The sequence below is a fragment of the Hordeum vulgare genome, chromosome 3H (genome assembly GCF_904849725.1).
Source record: "Hordeum vulgare subsp. vulgare chromosome 3H, MorexV3_pseudomolecules_assembly, whole genome shotgun sequence".
Taxonomy (NCBI): Eukaryota; Viridiplantae; Streptophyta; class Magnoliopsida; order Poales; family Poaceae; genus Hordeum; species Hordeum vulgare.
Genome location: NC_058520.1, coordinates 601925713 through 601933347, shown reverse-complemented (window position 1 = coordinate 601933347; position 7635 = coordinate 601925713). Strand labels below are relative to the sequence as shown.

Below are 7635 nucleotides of genomic sequence, written 5' to 3'. Positions count from 1 at the left end.
GAGGTTGTCGCGGCACCTATGATGTTACTACTAAAGCTATTGAACTAGCGATAAAGTAAACTATCACTGGGCGCAAAAATAATTAAAGACAATCCTATGGCTCGTGTCGGTTGCCGTAGCATCGACGTGCAAGTCAATATTTAACTACTACAACATGATCATCTCATACATCAAATATATCATATCATGTCTTTGGCCATATCACATCACATGCATACCCTGCAAAAACAAGTTAGACGTCCTCTAATTTGTTGTTGCATGTTTCATGTGGCTGCTATGGTATCTAGTATGATCACATCTTACTTACACAAAACCACAATGATGATATGCAAGTTGCTATTAAACCTTCTCCAAGGACCACCCCGGTCAAATCCAATTCACACTAAAGTTGGAGAAATAGACACCCGCAGTCATATTTATGCAACAAGTTGCATGTTAGTCGATGAAACCGGTCTCTCATAAGCGTACGAGTAATGTTGGTCCGGTCCGCTTCATCCAACAATACCGTCGAATCAAGAAAAGACTAAGGAGGGCAGCAATCTGAATATCAACACCCACAAACTCCTTTGTGTTCTACTCGAGATATCATCTACGCATAGACCTAGCGCTGGTACCACTCTTGGGGAATGTCGCATGGGAAACAAAAATTTCCTACGCGCACATAGGATCTATCCATGGTGATGACCATCTACGAGAGGAGAGATTAGATCCACATACCCTTGTAGATCGCTAAGAGGAAGTGTATGTAACGCGGTTGATGTAGTGGAACATCTCCCGCGATCTCATCACGATCGGTCCCGCGATCCCATCATGATCCATCCCGATCCAGTGCCGAACGAACGACACCTCCGCGTTTAGCACACGTACAGCTTGATGACGATCACCGCCTTACTGATCTAGCAAGAGGGGCAGAGAGGTAGATGAGTTCTCCAGCACGACGGTGTGGTGGTGAACTAATTCAGCAGGGCTTCGCCAAGCTCAGCTAAACTAATTTAGAGGAGAAAAGGATCTAGAGAGAGAGGGAAGCACGTGGCTTATTAGAGTTAAGGCTGCCCTCAATTCCTCTAGTATATATAGGAGGAGGGAGGGGAGGAGGCAGCCAAAAACCCTCTAAGGGGATCGACCGGATAGGGTGGAGGTGGAAGAGTCCACCTCCAATCGTACTCCAAGTAGGATTCCTCTCCTACCTGGAATATTCCCCTCCTTCCTTTGGTTTTTTTTTGCTCTCCCACCTCTTGGCCGCATGGGCCCTTTGGGGCTGGCTCGGCCAGCCCACTAAGGGCTGGTGTGCCACCCCCAAAGCCCATGTAGCCTCCCGGAGTGAGTGACCCCTCCCGATGGCCCTTCCGGCATTCCCGGTACACTACCGAAATACCTAAAACTTTTGCGGCGACCAAAACGGGACTTCCTATATATCATTCTTTACCTCCAAACCATTCCGGTGCTCCTCGTGACGTCCGGGATCTCATACGAGACTCCGAACAACTTTTGGTTACCAAAACCACATAACTCAATAATACCGAAACGTCACGGAGCCTTAAGTGTGCAGATCCTGCGGGTTCGAGAACTATGCAGACATGACCTGAGACATTCTCCGGTCAATAACCAATAGGAGGACCTCGATGCTCATACTGGCTCCTACATATTCTATGAAGATTTTTATCGGTTGAACCTCTATGTCAAGGATTCAGTTAATCTTGTATACTATTCCCTTTGTCCATTGGCATGTTACTTGCCCGAGATTCGATCATCGGTATCTCTATGCCTAGTTCAATCTCGTTACCAGCAAGTCTCTTTACTCATTCCGTAATACAAGATACCGTGACTAATTCCTTAGTCACATTGCTTGTAGGGCTTATGTGATGTTATATTACCGAGTGGGCCCGTGTGTCCTTAGCTCAAGAAGAATACGGTAGGGACTGTGTGTCCTTAGCTCAAGGAGAATACGGTAGGGACTGTGTATCCTTTGGTTTCAATACCAAGCCGCTCCAAACCATACATACAACTGTCACAGCAGTTGGAACTGAGTCATCAACCAGTGTCTTCATCGAGCTACTGGTTCTATTTCTTCAACTCTTCTTATTTCCTCAATTGCGTGTTGAAGACTTTTATCTGTACTGTTTGAAGAATTTGACTGAATACTTTCATTGAATTCCTCACCTCAAATTCTTCACCTGAGTTATTCATCACCTCCTTATCCTGTATGCGTGACCTGTGCAAACCGATAATATCAATTCATGCTGAGTACTTTGCTGTAGTCATTTTTGCACTTCTGTCTAAGTACTATTTCCGCTGCACTTAGTTCATAACTGAGGACTTTCCTCACGAGGAATTTCTTCAGTGATGAATTTGTAAAAATCGCCTATTCACCCACCCTCTAGTCGATATAACGCACTTTCAATTGACAATAGCCAAGCTGCTTTACAAAACTGCCATTTCTCTTTTTATAAACTTACTATGATAATAAAAAACTGCCATACCAATAAAAATGAAACTTTCAATATTCAACTACATGGCAAGTTTAGATGACATACTCTTAATAAATATAACTTCCATTCTCTATATAATAAATTCCATGTGCTTAATAATAAAAGTGCCACACACTCAATAATAAAAATAGATCTTTCAAAATTCCAATACATGGAAAGTTAGAAACTTCTCCTCTAAAAACCATGGAAGTTTAAAAATTTTGTTCTCTAGAAACATGGCAAAATTTGGGATTCGTATTGCACCTGGCAAAAAAGAATAGAGACTTTTTGTTCTTCGAAAAAAGGAAAATGTTTGGGATTTTTAGCCAAACTTTCAAATGGAAAAAACAAAATTTAAACAACTTAACTTCGAATATATAAAGTCATTTAAGCATATGTGTTCACAAAACCCACTTCACTCAAAGTGGTAAGCCGGGCGCCACTCATGCGGGAGGTCATGAGTTCGAGAACCCCCCACCCCCACCCATGCAGTTCAACCCCAGTAGTAGTTCCAGAGAAGGGCTCCATAAAACCAACATGGCACCCGGGCTCAGCCTTCGGCTCTACCGAGGGGTGGTGGCTGCGGACCAGGGAGAAAGTGCACAAGAATGCCAAAGTTTCCTCGGCTGTGATACGATCTGGTGTACGTGTTTTTTCCTGTGCGGTTGTCCGACGTATCCGATTGTTGTTTAGCTAGCTTTCCACGAGTACTCCACCAAGATCGATCCAGCAGTCTGGTTTGGTTCAGCTTTGTACGTACGCGTACCTCGCCGGAATAAGTCGGCTGCAGGCTGCGCCGTGAAGGTTGGGGCGGGTGCTAACATTTGGTATCTCAGCTAGGTTCAAAGTCGTCGGGTGAGCGTTGTGATTGCGTGGAGTGACGATCAAGATCATGGCTGAAAAAGGTGCAAGCGTGTTTGTCACAGAGCCGATGCTGACGAAGAGCAACTACTCGATTTGGGCGATCAAGATGAAGTCGTTGATGCGTCCCCAAGGAGTTTGGGATGCGGTGGAGCCGGCGGTCGCCGGTAAGGTCGACGAGATGATGGATCAAAAGGCGTTGATGGTTATCTATCAAAGTATTCTGGATGATGTGTTTGCCTTCAACGCTGAGAAAGAGACGTCACATGAGGCTTGGGAGGCGATAAAGACGAATCGTCTTGGAGACGATCGCATCAAGCAGGCGAGGTTGCAAACCCTCATATCTGAGTTTGATAGGCTCAAGATGAAGGACACGGGATCAATCGATGACTTTGCTCTCAGGATGACAACCATCGCCAATTGATACGAGGTCTTGGAGAAAAGTTTGATGAAACTATTGCTGTCAAGAAAATTCTTTGAGCGGTTCCATCAAAGTTTCTTCAGATTGCATCTGCTATAGAGCAGTTTGGTTATTTCAAGACGATGACCATGGAGGAAGTCATCGGAAGGTTGAAAGTTCATGAGGAACGACTGCAATGTTATGTCCATGATGAGCAAGATGGTGAACAACTTTTGTTGACAAAATCGCAGTGGATTGCAAGGGAACGTGGACGAGGTCCTCCTAAATCCAAGGTTCAGTGTTGGGCTTGTCAAGAATTTGGACACATCAAGCGAGGCTGCCCTAATCGGAAGAAGAAGGAAGTGGCGTACCAGGGCGTGGTGGGAGATGTTGATGATGACCCAAGGTTGTTCTAAGGATCGTAATAGCGACAAGGTTAATAGTCGTGTCTTAGTGTTTTTAATATGTTAGTTGAGTCTACATATTATTGTGTCAATCTAGTCCAGGTCGTCTATGTGTCTCGACAAGGAGATCAAGTTCAAGTATGCGGGGGCGGTAAACCAGTGAAGGTGAGTCTCTTTAATGAGGCCATGTCTCTATATAAGGCTGGAGTGGGCGGTGTAGTCCACGGGGTGGTGTGATCCACAAGGAGCCGACATGTATCTCGTTAGGATGGATGGTGTAGTTCACCGGGTGGTGTATTCCACAGGTTACTAGCGAGGCTGGGTAGCCCAAGGCATATTTGAAGGGTCTGTAAATTCGCCAAGTCAAAATTGGGCAGAGCCTAATAGACTTGTCGTGGTCGAGTCGATGAGTAGACAAGTTTGGATTAGGGAGAGATTGTTAGGTATTCCAAACTATCAGGTGAAAGTAAGTAGTCGTATACGTGTTGGTGTCGTTTGGAGAGTCCTAAGTTCAGTACACGCTTGATCAAAGTCGGCAAGGTTGGTCCGTATCCGTGTTATGGTCCTTGTAATCTGCTATGTATTATAAATAGAAGGAAAAACTCCCTAGGAAGTCCACGGACAAAGGGGGGGCAAAAAGATACGATCTGATGTACGTGTTTTTTCCTGTGCGGCTGTCCGACGTATCCGATTGTTGTTTAGCTAGCTTTTTACGAGTACTCCACCAAGATCGATCCAGCAGCCTGGTTTGGTTCAGCTTTGTACGTACGCGTACCTCGCCGGAATAACTCGGCTGCAGGCTGCGCCATGAAGGTCGGGGCGGGTGCTAACAGGCTGCCCAGGTCTTCGAGTCAATCCAAGAGGATATTCTCTCCTGGAAATCGGCCGGTTTGATAACCGACCCTGTTTAACAGATGGTTGTTCCATTTGTGAGGTTTGCTTCTGTAATGCTCAGTCTAGATCGTATAGACTGTAAAACCTTGTAAGGGGTCTGTTCCTTTCTAATAAAATATGGCTGCGGCCTTCGAAAACCAACATGGCAGTAGCCCTGCACGAAGATTGTGTCACGTGAGGGCGTTCGCTAGAGTCCCCCCCCCCCCCCCCCCCCCAAGCGAAGGGTCGCTAGACAGCATTTCCTTACATATATGGATATCATTATAATGCGACAGCTAATGAGAATAAATAAATAAAACCTGGCCAAATGTACTACCTCAAGGAGACAACTAGTAATGAGAATGAAGAAAAATAATCTGGCTAAATCTGCTACCACGAGGAGACAGCTAATGAGAATATTAATGTGGCCACATCTGTTTGGTCTTGCCAAAATTAAGTGCGTAAATAATAAATGCAATAGAAATCCCTACATATGGAATTTATGTGAAAAATCTGGATGATCTTGAGAAAATTGAGTAATTAAAACTAGATTTTAATTTGTAGAGGCCTATATAAGGATGCCGTTACAGATGCTACCTAGCACCAGAATCCAAAGAGAATACACAAACAATAGCCCAGACGTATGGAGGGGAAAACTATTCTATGTATTCTCACGGTGCTTCTGCTGATAGGAAATTGCGCTCATGCTGGTATTTGCTCGTTGCCTCTCCCTCTTGTCTCTCTTTGGGTGCTCTCTGTTTTTGCCAAGCCAAATAGCAGCACTAATTTTAGAGTTCTGGCAGAAAAGCGCATCAAAACATCCTGATATACTCAAAGTTCCAAGTGCAGAGAAATCATGCAATTACGAACAAAACAAACATGAACTTTTTGTAAGATGCGTATTGTTATTGGCGAAGTGGCTATTTTCAGACCGGCTTGTTCTTTAATTTGCAAAGAAGAAATTATATTATGCAGTCTTCTTGCACGAGAACGTGCAACTGCACGAATTTCTACAAGCTACTTTGGGAATTTCTTTGAAAATACTGCAATGTGGAAATGTGTTTCCACCGCCTGTTGTAGCCCAGTTTCACAATGTAGGCGCTGATAGAATACTCTAAGTATACGTGACATAAATAAAATAACAGGCGTTTGTATCTTCTTTCATGGCCTTAACTTATTTGGTCTTGGTGAGATGTCCACACACACACATATGTATGCATGTATGTATACACACGTTTGACGACTAATTTTTTGTTTCCTTTCAGAGCGCAGCTGCAAATTGCACCAAGGACAGCCAATGACATGGTGTATAAATGAACTTTGTACGAAAGACTGCAACAAAGACTACCAAGAACGTCGTGTCAAGAAGGCTTATTGTACAGGCATTTACCCCTTCACAAAAGTCTATTGTGTCTGCAACGTCTGTGACTAGGAGACAATGCAACATCGCATTACGAGGTTCATTTACACAAAGGATTAATGAAGTTTGGCAAAAATAAAATTTGTCTGTGTAAACGTGTGAACATGATTACTGCCTAGTTAATTTGTAACGTGGTTGTTTTTTGCGTAAACACCATCATGTTTTATTCACAGATTCCGTGTGCCTTCATCCGCAGGAAAGAAACCTGGAAACAAGTTTGACTTTTAACATTAGTAGCTACTAACCCTTTCCTCTCACCCAAATAGAAGAAACTACTATCTCTACTCCTAATTGGGGAGTCCGTACATCATTTCGTTGGTACTCAGTCATTAATGCAAACAAATTTAGAAAAAAAAACCATATCAATTTGGAAGTATGGCCATTAATACAATTAAAAATTAGATAGAAAATTAATTACACATACTAATAATTAAGTTCATCTAAGTAGGGATTTTTTTGCGCCAAATCGATTATGAAATCAAGTCATTAATTCAATTTATTAATCAATGAGAGCCTTAATTAGGGATGCAAATAATTAATAGTAGGAAGCTTTTTTCAGTCGTAACTCAACTCCAAGGGGCAGTACATAGGTTGGTCGTTCATTCGTCACACCTCGCATCGATTATTATTCCACCTTACACCGATTTTTTTTTCAAAAACAAAAACAACCCCACATATCTTTTTCGAGAGTACCCCAGCATTGACTTGATGTTCCTCTTCTCAAATTGTTTCCGTTCCGTTCCAATTTATTTCCATGAATCCTTCCCGATCAATATCTAAAAAAATACTTCCCGATCCATCTCTACTTCTGATTGGGAGTCCGTAAGTCGTTTCGACGGTACTCGATCATTGACGCGAACACAATTTGGAAATGAAGCTCCAAACCAATTTCTAAATCAAGCCATTAATTCAATTAGTTATACAAAACAATTATTACACATACAATTACTTAAGTCCATGTAAGTAGGAATTTATTTGCGCCAATCAATTATGAAATCAATCCATTAATGCAATTCATTAATTAGTCAGAGATTTAGATAGGGATGCAAATAATTAAATGGGACTCCGTAAGTCGTTTCGTCGGTACTCGATCATTAATGTGAGCACAATTTGGAAATGAAGATCCAAATCAATTTATAAATCATGCCATTAATGCAATTAATTATACATACAATTAATTATGTCCATCTAAGTAGAGATTTTTTGCGC

At 42.6% G+C, this 7635-nt stretch overlaps 1 long non-coding RNA gene across 1 annotated transcript; it reads left to right on the top strand.

Annotated features, from left to right (window-relative positions):
• Positions 1–5625: 5625 nt before the first annotated feature.
• LOC123441007 lies at positions 5626–6598 on the top strand. The gene is made up of 2 exons (XR_006630392.1): positions 5626–5716; positions 6272–6598. It is a non-coding gene; the product is annotated as an uncharacterized LOC123441007 (long non-coding RNA).
• Positions 6599–7635: the final 1037 nt, after the last annotated feature.